This window comes from Bactrocera dorsalis, chromosome 2, assembly GCF_023373825.1.
Source record: "Bactrocera dorsalis isolate Fly_Bdor chromosome 2, ASM2337382v1, whole genome shotgun sequence".
Taxonomy (NCBI): domain Eukaryota; kingdom Metazoa; phylum Arthropoda; class Insecta; order Diptera; family Tephritidae; genus Bactrocera; species Bactrocera dorsalis.
Window position 1 is genome coordinate 40331102 of NC_064304.1, and position 26333 is coordinate 40357434.

Consider the following 26333-nt stretch of genomic DNA (forward strand, 5'->3'; position numbering starts at 1 on the left):
TGGAAAAAATAGGACGCCCTAAATTTTGGATCACATTATTTACCAACTATTAGGGTTTTGACAATTTCGGAATGGCAAAATATATACACATCCATTCGTAACTTGATTGCTTAATTCTTTAAAACTTGAAATAAGTATTTTTCTGACTATGTTTTTATTAAAGTTCTTTGCTAGTTCTTGAGATATCGATATGAAATGTGCTATTCTTTCCGAGAACCTGCTCATCTGCCGGATCGGCCGATATCTAACCACTATAGCATATAGCTGCCATAGAAAATGACCGATTAAAATCAAGTTCTGTATGGAAGGTTTTTTGCAACCGAATTAAACGTTACTTCTTGTTTTGTGACATAAATATCTCCATGGTTATGAAAGCCAAAAAATAACGGTATCTAATCATGCCCACACTATCCAAAAGTAGGGTTATTTGTTGAGCTTTTAGTACTATTTCTATTCCCACATGTCAAGATAATTGGCGACAGACCACACTCCAAGAGTCAAATACTAAATAGTGTGACAGACGAGGAACTTTTCTGACAGAGTGTGCAGAGCGTATACATACATACATATGTAAATACACATAAATATATTTAATGTTTGACAGCTGGAGAAATGAAAAACTGTCAACAGGCGCATTTTTTTTACCCACAACGCGACATTTTTGTTCTTTTATATTTATATTTTCTGTTGTTTAGCCCCTCGTAAACACCCAGAGAGTGAGTGGGTGGAGTGCAATACTTTACCGTTAGCGTTTTAAACAGGCAGAGGGCACAAGCAACGATTGTCGTTTACCGCTACTTGGCTCATTCGCGTATTTGCACACTTTTCGAAAGCGGAGCGGCCGCCGCTGTCCCAGCAGACTGACAGCGCCCGTCGCAGAAGACGTGAGGCGGCAAATGGCAGGCGACATTAACACATCAAACATTCATAGTTTGCGCAATAAGCAGTGAAAGAAGAAGAAGACAGCGCAAAGCACACTATTTTTGGTGTCACTTGCGCTGTGCGCCATGCTTTACTTACAACAACACGAAAAGCGAAATATCAAATGCAAAATTTGCATGAAATATTTATGCAAATAAAGTGCATGGGAAGGCATTACAAGCAAGTTACGTCATTAAATTTAAGTTTTGTCGTGCTTTGCATTCGCTTGCCTCTGCTTTTGCTTTCGCTGAAAATTGCTCTTAATTACTTCATTTCGCTGCTCCTACTTGTACCGCGTGAATATGCTTACTGCCTACTTACAGTTGTATGTAGTTGTTGTGCTGTTGTTGTTGTAGTGTTGCAGAGCGCCGACCGCGTGCGCGCGCAAAACGACCAAGACTTGTACTAGTAAATTATAATGCCTTAATGACGTCGTTTTACCGAGCCTCAAATACGAGCAAGCGCTAGTGAGTTGGCGGCGTGTGGGCGGTCAGGGTGTAGCGCGCACTTTTGCTTTGTGTTGTGTTGTGCGCGTAAACCTTTTGTTGTTGTAGAGCAGCTTATGCGCTATGTAGTAGGACGCTGAGCAATTAATACGTTTTCCACTTGACTTGTCTGACCAGTTTTCGTACTAATTACGCTGCTGTGTGGCCATAAAAAATTATTGTGATGACATTTGGTTTCCTCTGCTATTAATAACTGCACATTTAATCTCGTGAATGAGTTAGTTCCAATTATTACTACGCCGATTTGCATATGAATTCATAATAAATACACGAAATGCAGTCTTGCATCCGATTACAGTTACTTTATTTATAGAAGTTTACAATATTTTCAGCTTTTTATTTAAAACAAAATAGTTTTTCTTTTTGCTATTTGAATATGTGAATGCACTCGCTTCTTTCATAAGAGCACACTTAAACCCAGGACCCTTGTAAATTTAAGGTTCGTGCTAGGTGCTAGAGACGTGGACCTTAGGGCCTTGTTTCTGCGCCTACAGATTGCTATGCACTCTAGCAGCAGAGGCAGCAGAGGACCCAAAGTGGTAATCTAATGGCGGATGTTTAGAGCATACTGAAGTTATGAAAAGGACGCTTCTTCTTTCTGCTGAACGGCGGTGATGTAACGTTTAGAATTAGCGAATCCGCTTCCCCAATCGATGGCAATGGAATAGATGTTCCATTACCCGGATAAGATGAGGCTAAAATAGCAATAACATGCCTGAAGAACAACAAAGCGGCAGGGGCAGATGGATTACCGATGGATACGCCGGCGAAGAACTCACAAGTTCTACCCAATCGACAGAAAGGTCGGACCTCAAAAAAATTACCGTGGTATAAGCCTCCCAGGATAGAACTGGACCACTATCCACCAGATTTTTACCATGTGCCATATCTTGGAAAAGACCTGTGAAAGGAAGATCGGCACACATCACCTCATCGTCGAAAAGGAACTACCGCCATGGCGCTATGTCTGAACTCGGTATACCCGCAAAGATAATACGGCTGTGTAAGCTGACGTTGAGCAACATCAAAAGCTCTGTCAGGATCGGGAAGGACCTCTTCGAGCCGTTCGATACCAAACAAGGCGACTCTCTTTCGTGTGACTTTTTCAACCTACTTCTGGAGAAAAAAATTTTAGCTGCAGAACTAAACAGAGATGGTACTGTCGGCATACACTTAAAATATCGAACCTCAAAATGCCGACACATCAAAATACCGACAAAATTTATATATGCAGCTTAATCAAAATACCGACAAATCAAAACACTGATAATTACGATTCTGAGCGTGGTCGTGGCCGGGAGTCGAAGGCCGCGTCTAACTTGGTATTAATAGTAACAACAATGTCAGTCTTGAAACTACTTTGGACTGAGTAGGCAATTGTCCTCATCATTTCCGTCCTGCTATATGGTGAGGAGGCATGGACGATGACAACATCTGATGAGTCGGCATTACGAGTTTGCGAGAAAAGGGCTTTGCCGAAGATTTGTGGTCCTTTGCGCATTGGCAAAGGCCGAATACCGCAATCGGTGGAACGATGAGCTGTACGAAATATACGACGACATTGACGTAGGCTAGGTCATGTTGTCAGGTTGGAAGAGAAGACTCCAGCTCTGAAGGATTTCGATTCAGTACCCGCCGGTGGAAGCAGAGAAAGAGGAAGACCTCCACTTCGGTAGAGAGATTAGTTGGAGAACGACCTGGCTGCACTTGGTACCTTGAATTGAAGAAACGACTGGCACACTGCTGTTGACTGGTGGCTATTAATAAATCGGCTATAATCGTTTAAGGGTTTCAACGCTAATAAAGAAGAATAAGTACATATGTATGTATATCTTTCCAATGCCATTTTGTTTGAATGTATGTTAAATGTGCAACCTTTAGTGCGTCTCTAACTACACACACTATATCACTCTAAATCAAAGGCTTTGTTTCCTTTGGCTGATCGTGATTAACGCTGACCTTTGTATTAAGAGTGGCCATTTTTCAATGTTAGCCAAAAATAAAGTACTGGCGTGTCAGTGTTGAAAGTAACGCTGTTAAATAGAGTTGTCATTTCCTGCCAATGATGTGGCCTGTAGGAAAAATATATCAAATTTTGGCTGGCCTGATTTAGGTTTAGAACATTCAATGGACCAGATCGTTAATTCGGATTGATATTAATAAAAAAATACAGACATAATTTTTTGACAACTCATTGAAAGTGATGTAAGTAATTAAATCGAAAATATGAAGGTTTGAAACGAGTATTGGCCATTTTCAAGCTGAAGTGCGTCTAATATAACCCTAAATTAACATATAACCAAAAATTTGGGTCTATTCCTAGATGTATTATATAAAATATATCACAGAGTAGTTTCTCGTATTCCAAAAAATATATATTCTAACAGATGCCAATATTGATACAGGCCTTTTGGGAAATTTTTATCAGGTAAAGCGATATTTTCTCGCCCAGTTCCAGAAATGCGAATATATTATTGCTTCTCTTATATTATTTTATCAAGTGAGTACCACTCGATAGGGTTTGCGATCGGGTTCAGCTTATTTGAAGTATAAATACTTGGCATAACTAAAGGTTCAAGTTAGAAGATCCCTCGATTTGTGACATGCTATCAGTATACACTTGATAAATGGGAGAGTGTAGGTCTTCAACGCTTCCATTAAAATATAACTGTAATATAATTAATAAGAGGTTTCCATCATTTCCGAGTGGGTTATCACCAACTAGTCTAGACCGAGTATTTTAGGCCGTAACGTGTATGTCAAGGTGTATGCGCCCATTTTTCGCTGGTAATTTAGCTCTGTCCGTGCTTAATGTGTGTCACCTTAACCGCAAAGTTTGTCGTCCACCGCCGACAAAGCCGTGTGTATACACACGGAGCAAGTACATACCTGGTCGAGTAGTGGTTGGTGGCGTAGGGAGTATAAGGGCCATGAAACTTTGCCAACTCGTTGCGATACGCTCGCACGTGAATTGCACAAAACGGACCTAATTTGCGCGCAGCTGGGTCCCACGACATGGTGGATTCGGGCAAACAAGCACACACATACGCCTACTTTTGATGCAGCAACCGAAAGCACAGCCGGTGGACAATTGTTTGCGTAAATGGCTCAGCGAAATTGTTGCTGTCGCTATTGCTGTCATTGCAGTTAGATGCTCGCATGGTTCATGCCAGCGGTGATGCGCAGTGCGGGGTCTGCTCGCGCTATGCAAATTTGTGACTAACTCGCTAACTCGCTGAATGAATAAAAGCGCGGTGCAACGAGCGAATGGTCGTCAACGGACGTCCACGGTCGCTAACTCGCCAACCAACCAGTCAGGCAAGTGCAAATGCAACACCGAAGCAGAAAACTTTTCCACTTCACGTTACTTAAGTGAATTCGCTTTGTTGCGCCATGGAAATCTCAACATACAGATATACAAGTGCACACATAAATACGGGCCGGAGTGTGCGCGTGGGTGGGCCAAGTGTGCGCGCTAGGCCAGTGGCCCTGTGTGGGTTTCATGTGAGTGCAAGCACTTTTGTATTTTGGTGCTGCATACACTTTGCCGTCAAAAAACGCTGTTTGTACGCCAGTGTGTGGTTGCACTGTCGTAACCAACGCAGCAACAAGCGAAGTAAAAGTAATCGTGCAACGGTAAAGGTTGAAAGTAACGGGACAATTCCTGTGAACTAGAAACGCACTGTGGAATGCTTTAAGAAAGAAATTGAAAACATTTTTGAAGAATTCGATAGGACCACATTCATTCTTGATCTGATTAGTCTGGGTATAGCTTCAAAATTGACTCAACCGGTGTATTTATTTCTATGATATATACTACATACATATGTAAAAGAAAACTGAGTGTTTCTCCGCTTCATGATCAAAATATTCCTTATAAGTCATTATATTTACTGATCACATTCCGGCAAAAATCAAACTATTTGTACATTTTAAAGCAAAAGCCGATGGATCTCACTTGGACAGATATTCGTTCTGTTTGTTACTCATAAACTACTGAAAGTGGATTACCAGAGCCTCATAGTTAGACATAGCGATCTTTTGCTTCAGTCTGACACAAACCTCACAATCTTTCCACCTTTTCCTCCTCTATAGATCTTTAGCAAAGACCATCCGACAAAATATTTAGCCGCGCTGCTATTCTATTGGCCTATGTCCAACAGAACACCTCCAATTGCGGGGACATAAACTGCAAAGAGCAAGTAGTTCGGAGGACCCCGTTAGGTTCACTCCCCGCCAGACTGATCTCATAGTCGCTCAAGTTCTAGTTGTTGACAAGCGCGTGCCAAGCACACTAGAGCGCCGTAGGTGTAACGATAGAGCGCAAGGGAATATCGAACGACCGACTCGATTCCAGTCAGATGAAATAGGGGCAAGGGCTACCTAGCTAGCTCATCGGTTTTGCATTTTCCATCGATTCCACTCTGACCGGGCATCCATACGAATCTAATAGGGAAGCAACTTGAATCTATTGCTTACGAGGTCAGGTTTTCCTTGATTAGTTTTTAGCTCACAGTCAGCGAGCTCAAAGCCAGTAAAGCCGCTCGGCTATCAGAGTGAATGCACACGTCTCTGAAGGAGAATGCACTTCGGAGCAATATATTTACTGCTACCTTGAGCCACATCTGCTTAAAAGACGCTACAATGGTCTGCCAGTCAGAAACTAGAGAAGAGCTCCCGACAGTAGACATCGATCCATCCGTAGAACCCTCATTGGAACTCTTGTCCAACGAATTCGCCTAACCCACAAACATCTCGTAAGTTATGCATTTGAAGGAGTGGAGAATTTCAGTATATCTCTGCCTAGGGACCCTCATATACCCATCTTCAGTTTAAGAGTAGCCTTCGCCGTCAAGGAACCTACCTACAGGTGCAACGAGTAGAATGACATTCAGTACCATTGTACCGATACTTAGTCTTACTCGAACTCCTATTATGTATTCAAAGCATTCACTCGTATGCGGTTACCTCCAATACTTCCGGGTGGTGAAACAACAAAATGTTGGCTTTGAAGTTTGGCCTTATGTTAATGGCGACACCTTTTTATGCGGATGTGAAGAACAGCAGATAAAGATTATATTGTACATATGTTTGCCTGTGAACGAAATAAGATCACTGAACTGACAACAAGTGCTGGAGTCCCCAAACATTAGGAGCTTTTTTAAAGAAATTTAGAAAAAAAAAATTTTTAAGACAAAGTATTGAACCAGTTTTATCTTCTAAAAGCTCGAGAAGTTTAAAGAATCTCTATGCTTTTTTTATATTCTTTGTATTATTTCATATTTGGCGTCTTCCGAATCGAACTACGACTACCATCGCTTTAACAAACATAATAGAGTGACGAATCGAACAAACCACTGGCATAAACCTTCAATTTTGTCATACTGATGTATGGCTAGAAAATAAAAATGATATGCCGTTTTAATTTAAAATCTATATGATGCACTCTTTTAGTAGACACAAGAGAATAGGTATGTTCCTTGAGCTTAAGTGTAGCGGGCTGAGAAGTGTCCAATTGGAAACGAACTATACATTCAAAGAGATTTGTGTTCGAAATGGGTTGTAAAGAAAAATTTTAACTTACAAAGACCCACTTGCTGATAACGGTTACCTCTATGATGTGTGTCTTGACTTGAAATTTAGAGGCTTACAATTTTAAAGGCGCTATTGATCTGCTCGAATGCATTCATTGAGTCAATAATGATACGCTATACACAAACTCAGGGTCCAAAGTGCGACAAATAATCACGGTCTACACTCAACACTCATCATTCCCCGTGCGTGTTTGTTATAAACTACAACAAAAATAAAGAAACTTGATAGTCACTAATAGAGTTTGGAATCAATTGAATTTCGCATTCAACAATCTCCACTCCACTGTGTGTTGCGGCGCATACAACTTTTTCAGCGTTCACTGCCACCGGCACTACAAGCTTGTACATTTCAGTGTTGGCGTCAATATGCACGGTGCTGGTGTGTTTGTGTGCGCTTGAGCGCTTAAAGCCAGCTGCTGGTAGTAGGATGTCAAGCGGAAATGACTGAGAGAATACACCGCACGCTAGACTACCTTGAACTATAAACGTGCAAGCGAACTTTTTCATGCGGTCGCTGGGCAATACTTGCAGTTAAAACGCGACCACTGACTGTTGCCGCTGCTACAGCTGGTCTTCGGCTGTGGTTGTGGCTACACAGCTGTGACGTGCGCGATAATAACGCGATGAGCGTGCCGTGAGCGGATGATGACGTTCGTGTGTATTTACATAAATATAGTTTTTAGTAAAATCATACATATGTAGATATAATATATATACGAGGAAGGTGCGTTAAATACTGAGACTTAGCGTTCAATGGTGCCACTATCGCAAGAGTACATTCTCAAATACTAATGTTTCAAAATATCAGCTACATCTGATTAATAGTTTTATTTTGATCGCGTGGGAAAGTAGACGTACGTAATAGATTTAAGAATATTTAAACGGAGCAATATTTTTTGATCTTTCAATAATTGCTTTTAGAAGCGACATCGTGTGTTAAAATAAAAGAGCACTTGAGTTCTTCTCAAAGTCCCCTCTCGGCGAACTCTACAAGTCACTCATTATCCCCGTCATTCTATATGGTACAGAGGTATGGACAATGACAACATCTGATGAGTCAACGTTGCGAGTTTTCGAGAGAATGGTAAGGGCGATAACGTAGTCGATGGAAGAATGTGCTGTGTAATATAATATATACGACGTCATTGATCAGCGAATTAAGAGACAGCGGCTACGCTGGCTAGGTCCTGTGGTCCGATGGATGAAAACACTTTAACTCTGAGAGTATTCTACGCAGTAGCCGCTGGTTGAAGCAGAGGAATAGAAAGAGGAAGACCTCCACTCCGTTGAAAAGACTAGGTGGAGAAGGCACTGGAAATCTCCAATTGGCGCCAAACAGCGAAAAGGAACAACTGGCGCGTAAACTCGGCTATAACTGCTTAAATGTTATCTACTCCAATAAAGAAGAAAAAGAACTCTCTATACTGTGACCTTGATAGCACGATTTTGTTTTTTAATAAGCTAAGTGCTCTGAAAATAGATGGATCACGGTGAAAAGATCACGTTGGCTGTTTGCTACGGGATATAGTGGACGTGGGAAATGTCTCGTGTTCACTCTTAACAACAGCCGCAACCAGTTCACAAAACGGGAAGAATTTCAACATTGTTTCATGGCAGTTGCCGAAACATAGGTCCATTAGTTAGAGGGTAACAGACCAGAAAACAGTTGAAATGGTGGGTTTCACTCAGCCAATATGCTCTGATAAAGTCGAAGACCGTGCTATCGGTCTGATTCATAAGATTGGATCCACATTGACTCCATAAAAAAAGGCACTTAACAACAGCTGCAACCTTGGGACCGGTCTGTTGAATAATTTTTAAGCACAATGCGGGAAGAGTTTCAATATCGTTTCATGACAGTCGACGATTTATAGATCGCCTGGTACCCACTAAAGACCACAAAATAGTTATAACGTTGAATTTCACCCAAACAAACTGTTCTCAAAAATCGAAGTAAATCTGCTGGATTCGACGCCGAATTGCTGGCGAAGAAAAAATCTTCTTTAACTACCGCCACTTCCAAATAGGTCGAGTAAGGCCACGATCCTCAGTCTTATCCAACATATTCTCACATCGACTACATGAAGAAAGATAATACGGTCATAAAGCTCTCCTATAATGAATTATCGGGTCGATTCGAATCGGAATTGCTGGAAACACGATCAAATTTACTAAATAAAAAAATGTTCTTTAACTATTGGTCAAATAAGACTACGATCCACAGCCTCATCCAGTGTATCCTCCATATTTGGACTTCGTGCGTCTACTTTTTGTTTCCAACCTTCAAGAAATCATTTGGAAATTTTACGCAAATGCGGAGGTTATTGCTGCCAGGGAGGTCTACTTTTCAGACTCAAATGCTGAGTCAAGTGTACTTATCAAACGGTTCTCGTATATTCACTGAAGAATACAGACGCAGAGACATTATATGCAGTTGCAGATGATCGTATAATGTTAGTGATGATGATAATCTTATGATGATGGTGATGATCATATGATGTTGAAGCTAATGATGATGATGTGTAATAATTTGGTCGAGTCGCCACAATAGTTAAGCGCGTTGCAATCACTATGCGCTGCCTGTCGAGGTGTGAAATGCGCCATAAACGTTTCTTGCTCGGGCAGCTGTCACGAAACGCCCCGTGAATATGAAAATGGCAATTGCGTGAACTTTCTTGCTATTGCTGCCGCTTTCTGTTGCCGCTGTTGCATTATTACAAACGCAGAGGCAGAATTTAATTTCAATAATTTTCACATTTTCTGCCTTTTCTTTCACCGCATTTCATATTAATTTCTGTTTTGTGCGGAAAATGCGGGTAAAGTTTTGCCGCGAGCGCGCGCTCTCTGTGTACGTGAGTGCGTGCTTGCGTCTGTGTGTGTGTGTGTGTGGCACATGAATGGAAAATGTTAATTTGCACTGCACAATTTTCTATGCTTAATTAACTGACTGATGCGCACTTCATCTACAAAGCACAAACACATACATAGCTACATGTGCATTTGCATAAGTTTTCACGCGCCTGTAGTGGTGGTGCGGTTGCAGAGTTGACTGACTGATTGACTAACTTACAACTAATGAACTATCTTGTGCGCGCCGGTGTATGTGTGGTGTTGCATGAATATGTGTGAATGAATGCGCTTGCCTCTCAGCTGCTGGGCACCTGCTTCCTTCCAGCAGTCAGCTACACACACATACACAAGTGCGCACCTGCCTTTTCAGCCAGCCATTTGAATGAAATTTAATTATTCTCATTATAATGTTGCAACAACATTTGCTTTTTCGCCTCTTCCCCCCCTTCTGCCTCGTCTTCCTTTTGCACTTTAACATTTGATGACTGCAGCAGCAACATTTTTCATGAATGACGTGAGCCATTTGCCATTTACAAAGCCGGGTTGACACTGACGCTGACATCGACGGCGGCGTTGGCGCTGATTTTGACATTTATGATGAGCGCAATGTTACTGTGAATTTATGGAATGAAAAATGTTCGTCACAAGCAATACACATATACATATGTAAGGCTGTAATCACATTTGTACATGTATGTGTATGTGTGTAAGCATGTAAGCAAGTAATTTTGCTGGTGTTGCCGTCGCCGACGACATGCTTTTACTGCCTATTCAACTGTTTTCTTGCCTTTGAGGTGTGAAATGAGTTGACGTTTGTAAATATGTACTTACATACATATATTATAATTCATTTACATGTCTGTATACATCTACTTACATATATGTATATGTATGTATGTATATTTATAAAGCTGCGTTTGTAGGTGTTTAAATGAGTTTGCAGGTGATAAATGTATGCGTCATCGCTGAATATACCGATTTTGTTGTTATTACTGTTATTACGGCTGTTTAAAATGTGTATTTACGCCTGAATAACTGTAGACATACATATATAGGTACTTATGTGCATGTATGTATACATGTGTTTGTACAATTTTATCACTCGAGTGGTGTAGTTTACGAGCGTTATTAATAAATGAATAAATGTATGATAGCGTTTGTAATTACAGTTACTAATATATTTAATTTTTTGATATTAGAGTGGGTCGTTTTTGTTATAAAATCGCGTATGCGGCAATGAAGAAAAAAGAAAGAAAAGGTGTAGTTTGATGATCCGTCAATAGCTATTGCAGTTTGAATGGGATGTGTTGCCGCACCCTGCATATTCTCCCGACTTGCCACCTTGTGATTTTTACTTGTGCCGATATCTGCAAAAATTTTTAGATGATGCAACCTTCACCTCAAATCATTACATTAAAAACCAGTTGAACAAGTTTTTGCCTGAAAGGATGAAGCATGTTTTAAGCGTGGAATTAATATTTTGTCCGAAAGATGGCAAAAGCTACTAGATCAAAATAGAAAATATGTTAGGTTAGATTATACTGACCGGCTATCACGCCATACTTAGACTTACTGGTCCTTACTAATGTCGGATGCAGGTTCAGTTTAATTTGAGGTGAAGAACTTGTCTCCCAAGACGCCGACGTTTTTTCTGAACTTTAAGAGCGGCATGAAGGCTACGTTTTATACTGCGCTCAGTCTCCGAAGCTCCTAGATGCTTGAGCTGAGTTCTAGATAGTGCTGGACAATGGCATATGAGCTGTTACAGTGTCGCTCTCATATCTATTTCCCTGCACTTTCTGCATGTTATCAGTTATGCTCGCATGTGATGGTAGTAGGTTGTGGCCTGTCAAAAGTTCTTTCGAGAACGTGTGCGTAAGAAACAAGCGAGTTTTCCTAAGGGTTTCTTGTACTTGATCTTGGCGATCCTTCATGTACTTAAGTCGTCCCATCTCTTTCTGATCCTCCTGTCGGTCCTTTCAGAAATTCCGTTTTCTTTCGCTTTTAGCGGCTTTCGTATTTTCTGTACTCGTTTCGTAGTCAGAGCTGCTTCGTTTCCCGGAAGTCCTTTGTGGCCAGGAACCCAGTATATATGCAGCCGTTTTCTGGCAGCCGCTACATCTGCTGCTTCTAAGGACATTCTCTGACATAATGAGATGTTATATTATTGCCTCAATTCCTATCTGGCTATCGACGTATATATTTTTCCCGCCTTGTTAGTTATCTCGGCCGCTTTCACAACTTCAAATACTTCCTCCTGGAAGATCTGTAGTAATCCGAAAGTTGAAAGGGTCGCCCGAGACCGAGCTCTGAGCAGTAAATTCCGGTTCCCACTTCATTAGCCATTTTGGATCCATCTGTTTAGATGTTGTAAGTTCTGCTATTGTGTCGCAGGTTTCTACGCCTTCCATCTTCCTTTAGTGTGACTTGGAGCATTCTTCCCCAAATAAAGCGTTAGAAGTATGTGGTCTAATTTGTTCACCAGTCCCCCGCTTATTGAGCTATGTCCGAAGGTTCTTGCAGAGAACTTACCTAATCCCGTTAATATTGCAGGTTATTTAGCCGTAGAGCTTTCTACTTTAATGTCATTCCTATCACCCATAGGTTTGGGCCCCCACACGATAAAGGAACTGCTCCGTAAGGAGGAAAGAGAGGGCAGAGAAGGTCATTGGCAACGGGCGCAGGGCATGCGGCATGCCAAGTTGCTGATAGGGGGGTACAACCTCAAAAGGTTCAAATCCATAATAAACCTCCCTAGGATCAAACTCAGGCTCTTGGTCGCATTTTGCACCGGCTACTGCAAGTTGAAAAGGCACTTGTTCAACTTGGGACTTGCCTCTTGCTCCAATTGCCGGTTCTGCGACAGAGAGCCTGAAACCCCGGAGCACCTGCTGATCGATTGCATCGCAGTCTGTAGACGCAGGTCTAAGGCCCTTGGAAACCCATTTCCGGATAAGGATCACATCGACTCACTAGCTCCCAGCAAAATACTGGAATTTATCGATTTGTCGGGGCTTGGAGAGTCTTTGTGAGCTAGGAGAGGGCACAATAGACCCAAGGTCGCAGTGCATACCTCAAGTAATTCTATTGAGTAATCATTCTATTGGCGCCATTGGAATAGCGAATCGCTGTACCCGTTTTATCGGTTTCCTCTATGAAATTTTGTTCATAGCGGTCCATTACACCAGATCACCATAAAGTAAGATTGGCTTGTCTACCGTTGTGTAACACATGATATAAAAAGTGTGGGGCCAGTGAACTCTAGCATTTTCTTACATGCGAATAGGGCACCACTGGCCTTTATCACTCTCTCTCCACATTAAGTTTCCACATCACTTTGCTGACCAAAAGTACTCCCAGGTACACGTTATGCTCCTTGATTGTCAATTCAACTCCATTGGGTCTCAAAAGTTTCCTCCATGTAAAGATTACCATATCCGCCTTATCAGCATTTACTCTGGGTTGGCCGATTTTTACCTTAGAGTGTTATTAATGGGAACTCAACCTGTCAAAAGGGTTTGGTTGAGTGGTCATCGTATTCTAGCTTTTTTATGGCGCTACCGTTTGCTAGTATAGCGATTTACAACGCCATCAAAAAAGCTAACAACTCAAGACTATAAGTAAGAGAGGATTATAGCAGTTGTTTTCTACAAAATTTTAATAAATCTGGCATGCTGGTGGACAAACCATTTAAAACTTTAATCAGCATTTTTGTTCAAAAACATAGAAAAGTTAACAATAATATAGAAAACATTGCAACTAAAAAGAGTTGTCGTTCTTATTGACAAAAGTTGAGTTGTTTCAATTTCAATTGAACTCTAGGCGACTCATTGTATTATTTAAGATTTTAATTTAACTGTAATTTATTTTTATCAAGCATTATATTTTCAATATATTAGTAAATAAAAAATATATAATTTTAATAAAATATACACTTTTCTAATCTTTCCATTTATTTTAAATTTATTTACAGAAGCAGTAACTCTTTCTACAAAAGGTGGTAAGTTTCCAATTTATAATTTTATAGAATTTACCTCAGTTTACCTCAGGACCCATTTTATTAGTAAATATCGAAAATTGAATATCAAAAGTGCTACGTATAAATAAAGTGAAATTTCTAATCAAAAATGTTCTACTTCCGAGTTAGAGCTTTACTGCCTAGGAGAAAAATCTACTAGAAAACAAATTTTTTTTTTTTAATTTTTAAATTTGCCTTAGCGGAGCTTTGAACCCATGAACCACTGAACGTAAATCAACCTGTCAAGCTACTCAGCTAAGACGAGTATGATTTTCCGTCCCATTCCGGACTCTTCAAATATAAAATTGCTATATCGAAAAATCACTTTACCTCAGATATTTCCTGAATTGGTAATATAAAATTTACATTTGTTTATTTATACGCAAGTTATTTTAAGGCTGCCCTAATTGTTCTGATAAAGTGATTTTTGTTTGTTTTTAGCGAATGAGTTTTTAAATTTAATTCAATAAATGACAAATTGTGTGTCAACATATGAACAGCTCTGTATAAACATAAGGAGGAGGAAAATTTCTAAATATTCTTATGCATATATGTATGTACCTTAGGTATATCGAGTTATTTGTCATATAACAGCGCATAGGCATATGCAGAGTTGCACACAAATATACTTTAGTATTAACCAAGCGTGAATTCATTTCATAAAAGCCTATCCACATTTTATAAATTCCCAATTTTTTGGCCTGTATTTATTTCGATGCAAATTTGCACAAAAAGTTCTCTTGTTTTTCAGTTTTGCTAATGTTCTCAGTGCATGAGCGTAAATTAAAGCAAATAAATTCCTCATAATGACTTATGTATTTGATTTCATTCGATTATATTTGAATGAACATATTTTTCTGACAGTCTATTAAGTGGGTTAAAAAATTTAAATAATTGCCTACAATTATGGTTGAAAGTATATTATTCTCATTTTGATTGAATATTTCTGTTTTGTATAACTTTTAAGCGGAACCTATGTGGTAGCCTTGTATGAGCAATGAAAATTCAAACAGCTTACCATAGTACACAGTGAGCATTATCTACTGATATTGATGGATTCTTCTCAGCTTTAAACTAGTTGTTAGTACTAGCTTAGATAGACGAACAAAAAGCTGGATATCTACAACAGCGAACCTCATTCCCAACTGTACATGATGTGAAAAATATCCATCGACAACTCCACAGAAGGGTATTCGGCTGACCTTGCATTATTACCGCAAAACGTCACTAAACTGCTATCAACTAACATTCTTTTGATTCTAAGTAGGTGCTAGTAAGGTTTTGATGCTCAATAGTTTATTTGAAACCAACCAGGTAACCAGTAACTGGACTCCACTCATATAGACTGGTGGTATTCTCAATGACAAGAAAAAACATTTACATTTTTAATAATGTTCGTTAACTAAGTAATTAATCAACACATTTTTTCGACTTAATACGCCTCAATCTCAGGGTTGCCGATGGAAAAATTTTCGGACAAATTCGTCAATGCTGGGTCTACATTTCCATAGGGAAATACCTTCAGGTATATAAGGTTTGTTACTGATATAGGAATAGGGCCAAGCTTTCACAATTTTATCCTGTTTAGACATAAAGTTATAAGAAAACACGCTTTCTCATTTTCAATACGATAACTCACATATTTGCTGATATATGCGGTATGAAGTCAATCGGAAGTTCGAAAACCTTAATATAAGGTATATGAAAGCTAAGGGAAGCATTGACCCGGCGTTTTAACCTAAATGTGGTGGTACCACCCCATCGTTGAAATTAGACATCGGCTCTTACAAAACCTCTGCTACTATCACGGGTGTGAAATTATATGTTTCTTTCAGTTTTTTGCAAATCCGAATTCATCCATTTTCAAGGATATTTGCCTTGAATGGTTTTGGATTGTATATTAAACTTATTAGAGAGCGTGACCATGACCATTAAAAAAAAAATTAATTAAAACATAGATGTTTCTCTCTACTTACTGTATATGAACACATTTTTTGTCAAAATTGGTTTTTTTTATGTAATTTAGGTCCCTTCGAGGTCAATATATTGATTATAGTGGCCATCCAACTTTTCGATACCTTTTTTTGTCGTACGATTTGTCCTTTACTTCAAAATAGGCCTCAGTTTCGGCGATCATCTCTTCATTTGACGAAAATTTCTTTTCACGAGCATTCTTTTGAGATCTGATAACAGGAAATAGTCGCTGGGAGCTAGATCTGAAGAATACATTGGATGCGGATTCATGGATTTTTGACATCGTTATCACTGACTTCTGACAAGGTGCAATGTTTTAGTAAAAAGCGTACTTTCTTTTCCTTGAAATGAAGATATTTTTCGGCAATTTCGACCTTCAATCGATCCAATAATGGAATGTAACAGTAATAGTCGCTGTTCATGGTCTTTCCTTTTTCAAGGTACCCAATAAAAATGATTCCATGCGCATCCCAAAATACAGACGCTATAACCTTGCCAGCGACTGTTGCGTTTTCAACCCTTTGGTGTGGGTTCATTATGTGCAGTTCACTCGGGTGACTGTCGATTAGACTTTGGAGTGAAATGAGGAAGCTTTGTTTCATCCAATGTCACTGATCGTCGCAATTCCGAATTGCGAATTAATTTCTAACTTTCTTTACATCTTTTCACTGTGATAACTGTAATATAGCGAGATAAAATAATGGTTTGAACAGGAGAACTAGATATTTCAAGAGTTATCCACCTTATTGAAATACATATATTGATCAACTAGAAACTTAATTGTACTATATAAGACTCTCACTAACAATGCAAATAAGTTGTCTCCAGCTTGCCTTATCCTCGAAAGTTAAATCTTAGAGATTGTACATAGGCGAACTCGTTCGGAATATGATCTAAAAGTCTTTACAAAATGTCACTTACTCGTATATATAGAAGCAAGATCCACGGCAGCTTCTAGTTCATATCACACATAAATTTACCTAAATTATTCGGACTTACATCTTCATGACTTAATCCTGAAATTTTGCTCTAGCTTTGGGTTCGGTATTTAGGTTGGTCCACAAGTCGAAGTTGAAAACGCCCCACATAAATCGGGAACGAGGGGCGGCTGTCTATTACATATACATACATTCGATAGCCTCGTCTCTCCATTCTTCCAATACGTCTTTAAAAACTGTATTCCAAAATAGGAAGAAAAGTAAATCTATGCAACAACAATTAATTGAAAATTTTGGGTCACCCTGCGTCTTCCTTAGGCCAATCGAATTCGAGCCTATTGAATAATTATTACAAATGTGCTCTGTGCTTTAATTAGATTATGCCCAATATGCATTAATTAATTATGTTTAGTTATTCGGCTGTGGCTCTGGTGGCACACATGTTGTGCAAATTTCTACAATTGCCAGAGGACCGAATCTTTGCTATTGTTGTTGTTGCTGTGTTTATATTATGTGCGCGCTCATTTGAATCAATTTTGCTGTAAATTTTTTTACTGTTTATAACACAATATTTAATAGCATTAATTAATGTGAGGCCACAGGCAGTTTGTTGTTGCTTTGGTTTTCTGTTTGCCGCTTTGGTTTGTGTTTTCGCAATTTTTTATTTCGCTTTTGCCGATATTTTCGGATATCAACACTAGTTTATTTAATTAATTTATTTTTCTTTTTTGGTTCAAATTTATTTCAAAGGTTTAATTGCTTGCATTGGTGCCAATTTATTTAACTTTGCGTTTCCGCTCTCTGTGGCGGTTCACCGAATACATATGCGAACTACAAATACATACAATTTATGTGAGCCTACATACGAATCGGTATATATTCGACATACAATGTTTCTATAAACGCAACAAGCAATTTATAAATGAATTTTTCAAATTATGTGCTAAAAGTATATATGTTCATATATGTACATATATGTATGTATATACTGACATGTTTACATACAGTGTTGGTAGAAAAAATAGTATTACGATTATTATTTGACATATATGAAAACTTTAAAATTTTTCACGCTTCTGTTCAGTAATTTGAACGTAATACTCTTATTTGTAGGCGATTCCATTCTCTCTATCTAGACAATAATTTATTGTCTCACAGAAATATACTTGGAGTACAAACAAGTTTAAGCGATTATTTCTCATTACAGTATATAAATCGAAATCTGCTATTTAAGGTATGCGAACTCACGTGCAAAAATAGTCGAAATCGGACCAAAAATTTTGTAGTTCCCAGATACCGCATATGTGAACCTCAATGCCTGTAGCTTAGTTTTTACAGGTTTTACAGAAAATATCGGTGAACCGGTGAGTTACCTTAAGGAAAGTCAGAAAGCGTCGATTTCAGGATATAATATGTCACAGCGGCGCAAGCAGAAACAATTTTCAGTGGGGTTTCTGTTAAAATTTTGCATCATGTTAAAAAAGGGGTGAGAAAGATAAAAATAGTTGGTGCTTAAGATAATGTCGTCTCAAAAAATGAAGGTCTAAGGGAAAGGCACAACCTTCTTCGTAGGAATGGCGTTACGAAGAAATTTAGAGTTACTCTCGGCAGTAAGGCGGAGTTGAGTGACTCTACGCTCGACCACTAGTACACTGATAGGTCGAAAACACTGGAAGACATTAGAGCAAACATAGTGGAACCGCATAGTAAACTATTCATACCAATGGAACCTTTTCCGAGCATTTTTCAAGCAGAATTTTTTGCTATAAGTCTGTGTAATGAGCTGCTCGCGGTAACGTCCAAGATGATGGAGTCAGAACCGTGCATTGCGATTAGACCCCACACAATAAAGGAGTTATCCGCACTGAGGAGAGAGTGGGGAGAGAACGTGTCGCCACGACAAATTACTACTGGGAGGAATCAACCTTCCGCTAAGACAAATTCCGTCTCCTTGTCGAGTTCTATACAGGGCACTACAGGCTCAGGAAGTACTTGTCTAACATGGGCATAATCTCTTGCGCAAACTGCCAGTTTTGCGACATGAAACAGGAATCTCCAGAACACCTGATTCTATATTGGATTACATCACCCCAGCAAGCTTCTGGAATTGTTCAGAGTGCTGAACCTTTGTAACCATACGTGATATAGAATAGGTCGCAATAGGCCATAGGTCGCAGTACATAGCCTCAAAATCTTTGCTCGAAACATCAATACCTGTCTGGATATTGAGAAGATCACACCGTTCAATTTGTCTTCGCATTCCGCAAATAAGTTCTCGGCCTGCGAAGAGTCGAAAACGATCTTTCACTGGGAGAAGTTTGAACCAGTATTGCAGCGATCTGCAGATATCGATGCACAGTTAGGTAGAACTTTTTGCCACACATTTTTGGAGTTTCAATGAATGCTTTTGGCTCGTCTCCACCTAGTATTCTCATCAGAATCTGAAGTTCAAAATTTTTTTATTCTGTAATAATATTTATTAATTTATCTAACAAATTAAACTATGCAAAAATTCATCGCTAAAATATAAAGGATTATCTTGAAGTGACTGAAATTTATTTAAAGAATAAATAAGGAATTAACATTTTATAAACAAATTTGTCTTATATTTGGATCACAGAAGTATGTCGTCTATTAATTTTATTACATAGTGCCATTATTTTTTTCAGCACTGTCAATATACCTACCTACAAAATTACAGAAAAATGTGTGTGGGCTGCAAGTGGTGGCGTTTGCGGTGCACGAGATGGCGGCTATGTTTTTAAATGTAATAATTTCCGCCTGGTTAAGTCCATTTTTGTATGCGAAACAAATTTTATAAAGCAAAAAATAAAAATAGAAAAAGCTTGCGCTGTCGGCTTGCTGTTATTTAATCTTGTGAAAATAGTGTTAAATAATTAATATTTATTAAAAGCGCTGAGATTTCAATATTTTTGCACTGACAAGTGTCACTTTGTGCTCGCACAACAACAACTACCGCAATCACACAGATAAACTGGCATACAAACAGACATTTCTTTATGAATTGAGGCAGTTGATTTGATAAGCGAATTTTTATTTACTCTGACACTAGTTTCGTTAATTTTATTTTATTTTTACACTTTGTTGTCGGCTTTTAGCATTTCTATTTTTACACATACATATTGTTTTAGAACTCTTTAATGCTAGCTGGTGTTCTTTGCGTCATGCGCTTTGTTTTGTTTATTCTTTTATAGCTTCGGTTTGAAAATTTTCTTTCATTTATGCTCCGCCGGCATTATTAGCCACTGGCAGAGCAGCAGTGACAGCGTAATTGCTGAGCGAGCACGAGCGTTGCTTCAGTGACGAGGTGGCCGAGAGGTTAAGGCGTTGGACTGCTAATCCAATGTGCTCTGCACGCGTGGGTTCGAATCCCATCCTCGTCGCAAAGTTCCATTTTATATTTTTTTCTTTAAAAATATTTTGTGTTTTCTTACTGAAATAGTTTGAGTGTAGAACCAAATTCTCTTTACAAAATGCAAAACAATTGAGTATTTGATTTTCAGCAAGCTTAAGGGTGTTTAGCAGCTTTGTGAAATAGAACTTTTTATTGCGGTAAGGATCTCGTTTAGTTAAATACGTTCAGTCAATGATTCGATTTTGCTGATGTTTTTCTATTTAGAAATTTATTTTAAAATAAAATATATAATAATAAAAACTTGAAGCAACGATTTCCCGATTGGCACGAAGTCATTCCAAATCAGAAACTCATATCAGGGTTTCATAGCAATTTGAAATCAATATTGAATGAATGTATCGAAGTTTTTTCCATCTAAAATGTATTTCAAGATTTGACAGAAATTTGAAGCCAATAGTACACTTTAGGGCTTGGCAAACATTTCTAAGCATTATAGAATGAATTTTTTCGAAATGTTTTCTATAAAGAAATTCATTTAAGGACTTGATGAAAATTTGAAATTAACATTGGTCAAATATGTCGAATCTTTTTATCCATAAAGGTTTGATAAAAGTTATAAACATTTTCCGGACCGATTTGTCGAAGTTTGTTCTATTCAGAAATTCGATTCTCGGTTTGATAGAAGCTACAACTCAATATAAGATGCATTTTTTTAAGGGGTTTCTATCTTTAACTTAATTTAAAAGATTTTAGAAGTTTAATATCAATATTATGCCATATTGTCGAACTTGCTCTATCCAAATTTTATTAAAAAAAAAAATTAAAATTATAAAGCATTATTGAGGGACCCGTCGAATTTTTTCTGTACAGAAACTTGTTTCAAAATTTTACGATAGTTTGAAACAAATTGGTCAAAATTTTTCGGTCTAAAAATTCACACCAAGTTATGACCGAAGTTTGAAGCCGATATTACACGATTTGCTCCAAGTTTTTTTCTGCCAGAAATTTGTTTTAAGGTTTGACATAACTGAGAAACCGTTATTGGAGAAATATGACTAAATTATTTCTAACCCGAAACTAATTTCAAGCTTTGAAAGGAATTTTAATTCAAAATAACTCAAATTAATACCGTTTTCCTATACAGCTTTGACTATAACAGTAGTTCCTGTAGCTGTGAGGATGCTAGGTTTGCCATTTATATATATGCCCAAAAAATAAGGTGACATTGTATTTATTTTGAAAATTCTTTACTTATTCTTCCAAATCAATTTCATCGCCTTCAAAGTAATCCCCTCCCGATGCAATGCACTTATGCCAACGGATTTTCCAATCTTCGAAACACTGGTTGTAAACACTTTCCGGGATGGCCTTCAGTTCCGTCTGCGCTGCGGCTTGAATCTCCTCTCTCGTATAAAAACGGTGTCCCCGGAGCGGTCTTTTGAGCTTGGTGGTTGCGGAACGATATGGGTTGAGTTTTTGGCGAAATGATCACGAATTACGAGGACAGAATGGGATGGTGCTTTATCGTGGTGTAAAAACCAAGAATTGTCTTTCCACAATTCCGGCCTTTTTAGGCGGATAGAGTTACGCAAACGACGCATAACGTTCAAATAATATTCATTGTTGACTGTTTGACCGGTTAGAAAGAATTCATAATGCACAGCACCACGATAATCGAAGAAAATAGTCAACATGACCTTGATTTTTGAGTGACTTTGGCGCGATTTTTTTGGTCTCGGCTCTCTTTTGGCACGGTATTCGCTCGATTGATCGGTTGTTTCGTGGTCGTAAGCATAGATCCAAGTCTCATCGCCAGTTATAATACATTTCATGACACCCTGGTCGTCTTCCACACGTTCACGGCCGGCTTGGAACTCACTATACCACTTGTAAACATTTTTTTTAGACATAGCGTCATTACCAAAGGCTTTCTGCACCATCGCAACGCATCCGCAGCAGAAAATTGATTCCGTAAACAAAATTTAATGCAAATTCTGTGCTCAACAAATTTCGACAGCGAAAAAAACGAAAAACTTCCTTTTAGCAGCTCACAAAACGACACGTATCTCAAACACTAATGAATATTTTGACATGAAATTTGACATAAATGTGACTGACAGTACTATCAACCTAAAAAATAAAATAATTCTCCAAATCCTTCGACGCGCGCAGTTTAAATTCAAATGTCACCTTATCTTTTGGGCATAGGTATAAATCTTATAAAATTTAAACTATGTGGCATTTCTTTGGCTAAAATTTCCAGATCCCTAGATACATCGATCATCTGTTCATTCGTTATGTCCACAAGTATAGGTATTCCAGTGGTAGAGGTACTCGCGAGGTCGGCAACAGCAGCTTTGCGACGTTCCCTAAACCGTCTCGCTCGCTCGATGCCGGACATTGGGGTAGCTATGCGTGGCCCATTGCCCCCTCTTTGTAACGATAGCCGTAATTTATATTTCTGGTTGGCTCTTGCACGAGCTGAGACCGGCATTCCAAAATTTTTATATATATATCATTACTTTCTGGTTATTTTCGGTTTAAATAAACTTGACAAACACACGAAAGAATCACCGCGTTATATAGTCGGAGTCACGAGTTACACTGAATAGAAACAAGCGAGAGAGCCGGTTTCGCAAAGTTAACACAGTATGCTTCCCCCGTGCCCCGCTCGACCTCGACACGAACTAAGTGTCATAACAGCGAGCTGACTAAGCGAAATATTCACCTTTACCCAATCTTATCGGTTTCTCACCTTCATTATTTAGTCTTCCGATTTAAATCTATGACTGCTGTTCAAGTATTAAAGTCGGTCTGAAAGTCGAGACTCAAAAGCGCTGTTGAAGGACCAGTGACTAGACTACAGATACAATCAATAGTTTGATATTTCCGTTTTTCCTAAACGTAATTAAAAACTTCAATTCCAAGTAGGATGGAATTAAATTTAAGCAAATTTAGCAATAAATTTTTTATTATAGGGCAACTTGCGTATTATTTAGGTCAATAACTAAACACGTTTAGTCTTACGCTAAGGAAATTGAATAAATAGTAGTAAAATTTTGCTGAAATGAAAAAGTGAAGTTTGTTTAAAATTAATAAAAATACTAATTTTAAAGAATTAAATAAAATTAAAACCAAAGAACTTAAAAAAATATATGACAACTTTTTAAAAATCTAATTTTTAGTATTGTTTTAATTTTTTTGTCGTTTTATCAATAATTACCTTCGTTTATCTCAATATTTATAAGATACAAAGTTCGCTGTTTAGGTTTAATTATCTTTCAATATAAATTTGAGATTCCTTTTTATCATTATTTATCATATTTTTATGCGTTAGTTCATCAAAATATTCAAAAAAAAATTTTTTTACTACATTCACTTATTCCTACAGAAGTGAAATTTTATTATATTATGTTGGAAATTTTATTACCCACTATGATTTTATGTTTTCTTTTTTATTACATTTTATTTTTATTTATGTTATAACTCTTCATGCAGATTTTTATCAGAGGTGCCTTTGTTGATTTGGTGATTTTAGATTTTCATTGCCAACGCCCGCCATTGTTTGTCTTTGCCAGCGACATTATTTTATTGCCAATTGTTTAATCTCTTTTGCAAGTTTTTTGGTTTTGTTTTGGTCGATGTGTAGTTCTTTTCTTTTACACTTTCATGCCGCTGCACATTTTCATTCATTTCATCTATTATTCATGCAATGTTTGCTCGCCTCCGTTACTCATTGTTATGCAGCAGCACACTCAGCAATGCAAATAAAAGAATTCTCTGATTTCTTTTGTATATTTTTCGCTCTTTGTCGTTTTTACTTATTTATTTATTCCTTTTTTGTATAGTTGATTGCTAATATTGCTGTTGTTGTTGCTGTTTTTGCTAACGCCCAGCAGCTAGTTTAATTGACAGAACAGCTGGTGCGAGCCAAGCGGCGGATAACACGCAGTACGAATCAATCAAATGTAGCATTACGGCTTAAGCTCCGGGGAAAAGCCCGGTAAATGCGTAAATTGATTGGAAATATTTTAATAGACACTTGTGTTGCATTAACTATTTACGACTATACCTGATATTTATAATTCAGCTGCTGTTGTTTATCAACTATTTACATGATCGGCTTAAGTGTCTACAAATTTTTAGCAATATTCATTAATAAATGCATATGAGAGTGGCAAAAGAACGCACAACTCGCCTAAAGTCTTCCATACGGTGTGTGACACCACTCTGGAAAGCTGTCAGAACAGCTGTCAAACATAAGTAGACTGGCTTCGGTTTTAACTGATTACGACTGCGTTCTTTATTTCATCCGGCTGGTACATCGGTACATGCGAAGTCTTATATGCTTTAGCAATATCGTTGAACTCGATGTAAGTAGACTTTCTTAGAGAGATCTTAAACTGAAAGCGTACAAAGTACAGCTTGTATAAGAATTACGTATTTTATGCGAAAAAAAACAACAGCTTGGTGTGGTTTGTGCGCCGGTGGAATCGTTGGCCTATATTTCTTCAAAAATGATGCCGGTGAGAACGTAATCGTCAATGGCGATCGTTATCGTGCCACGAAAACCGACTAGTTGGTGCCTGAAATTGAAGCTTGTGACCTCGGTGACATTTGGTTTCAACAAGACGGCGAAACTTCTCACATATCGATCAGCCAATGGATTTTTTGAGAGAACACTCAACGCGGATAATTGCGCTTCGATTCAGGCCTTGAAGCAAAACATCACGCATGTCATTCGCCAGTTACGAGTGGAAATGCTCGAACGAGTCAAGGGAAATTGAACTCAACGAATGGACCATCAGAGACGTAGCCACGGTCAACATTTGAAAAAGATAATTTTCAAAAAATAAATACCAAAAAATGCTCTTTCGAGTGATAATAAACATATCCCATTAAATTTGAAGATTCTGTGTTTTTTCTTTACCCTAGAAATGGATCACCCTTTACAAGTATGCTTGTTTCAATCATAAGAACACATTTTAAATTTTGATTCGAGGATGAAATAATGTAAATAATAATTTCATTCACCTTCGTCTAATTGGCTCGGTAAATAAAACAAGCAACGATGACCCTCTCAAGTGCACTCCAGCAGCAACTGCTAAACCGGCTTAGACGACAGTGTGCACACACATACAGCATTTTCATGCAAATTTCAATCATTCAATTACTCTCTCGTCGAATTTGCAAATTATTTTGAAAAGATGTTTTGCTTCATGCTCGAGTAGTGTCTTCTTCAAACAATTTTGCTTTAAAATAATTTGTTTGTTTTTACCTCCAGTGTATTTGTTGTCATGTGCTTGCAAAGGTACATATATATGGGTGTACATGTTTGTTTCTGAGAAATGAAGTAGCAGCTGTGAGGGTTTCGAGAATTTTGTAAAATAATATTTTACACTTCCGTGTTCTATTGGAACACTGTGCACGAAATTGAAACTTATTTGAACATGACTGTAATCTATCTATCAAATGAGTGCGGGTATACTAAATTAAGTATGTATTTAAAGTAATTTTTTGGTCTAGATCCCTTAATTGACTATTATCAAAATCAAGTTTTAGGCAGGTGTCTTTGCTGAGAACCTTTTGTTTTTCTTTTCGTCGGAGTTCTTGTATCAAGAATTATTGCCAACAGTCATTTTTTCATAATAATTTTCATATTAAAAAGACCGAGAGTTCCCCAAAATGTCTAAAATCCTTTATTTATGTAAAGCAATCGACTAAAATTAGTCAGTAATATTTTTTAATGGAAATGCTTTTCTATAAAGTTCAGAGCAAATGAAAAAATATACCATCCATAATTTTGTTAGTATTCAAAGAAAACCGTTTTGAGTTTCATTCCAACAGCCGACAAAAAACTGTGAGAGTCGATTAACTTAAGTCGAATTTCTCATCAGAAAAATCATTCGCCATAGGTACTGGTAAGCATTACCTGGTTACAGGTCCTATGAAGTGGTCTAATGCTCCTAGAGCTTCTGGTTAATGACTATCGACGTGTGTGGCCAGGCATTGCCCCAATGGAACATAATTCCTCTCCTATTGGTCAAAGTTATTAGTTTCTGGGCGATTTCCTCCTTCAGATAGTCCAATTGTTTGATAGTATCATCTTTTTTATTGGCGTAAATGTGGTTATAGGCGAGTTTGCTTCAGCGCGAA

The 26333-nt window shown here is 38.1% G+C and overlaps 1 protein-coding gene and 1 non-coding gene across 16 annotated transcripts in view; both read left to right on the forward strand.

Moving 5' to 3' along the window:
* The window catches only part of LOC105224603 (STE20-like serine/threonine-protein kinase), a 132806-nt gene that overhangs the window by 38657 nt on the left and 67816 nt on the right, over window positions 1–26333 (forward strand). For 13 of the 15 annotated variants that reach the window (XM_049447320.1, XM_049447325.1, XM_049447316.1 and 10 more), the window contains one exon: window positions 13845–13871. The gene's annotated coding sequence lies outside the window, so the exon portion shown is untranslated. The remainder of the gene's footprint in view (window positions 1–13844; window positions 13872–26333) is intronic. The other 2 variants (XM_049447321.1, XM_049447322.1) reach the window with 2 other exon arrangements.
* Window positions 20124–20205, forward strand: Trnas-gcu (transfer RNA serine (anticodon GCU)). The gene has a single exon. It is a non-coding gene; the product is annotated as a tRNA-Ser (tRNA).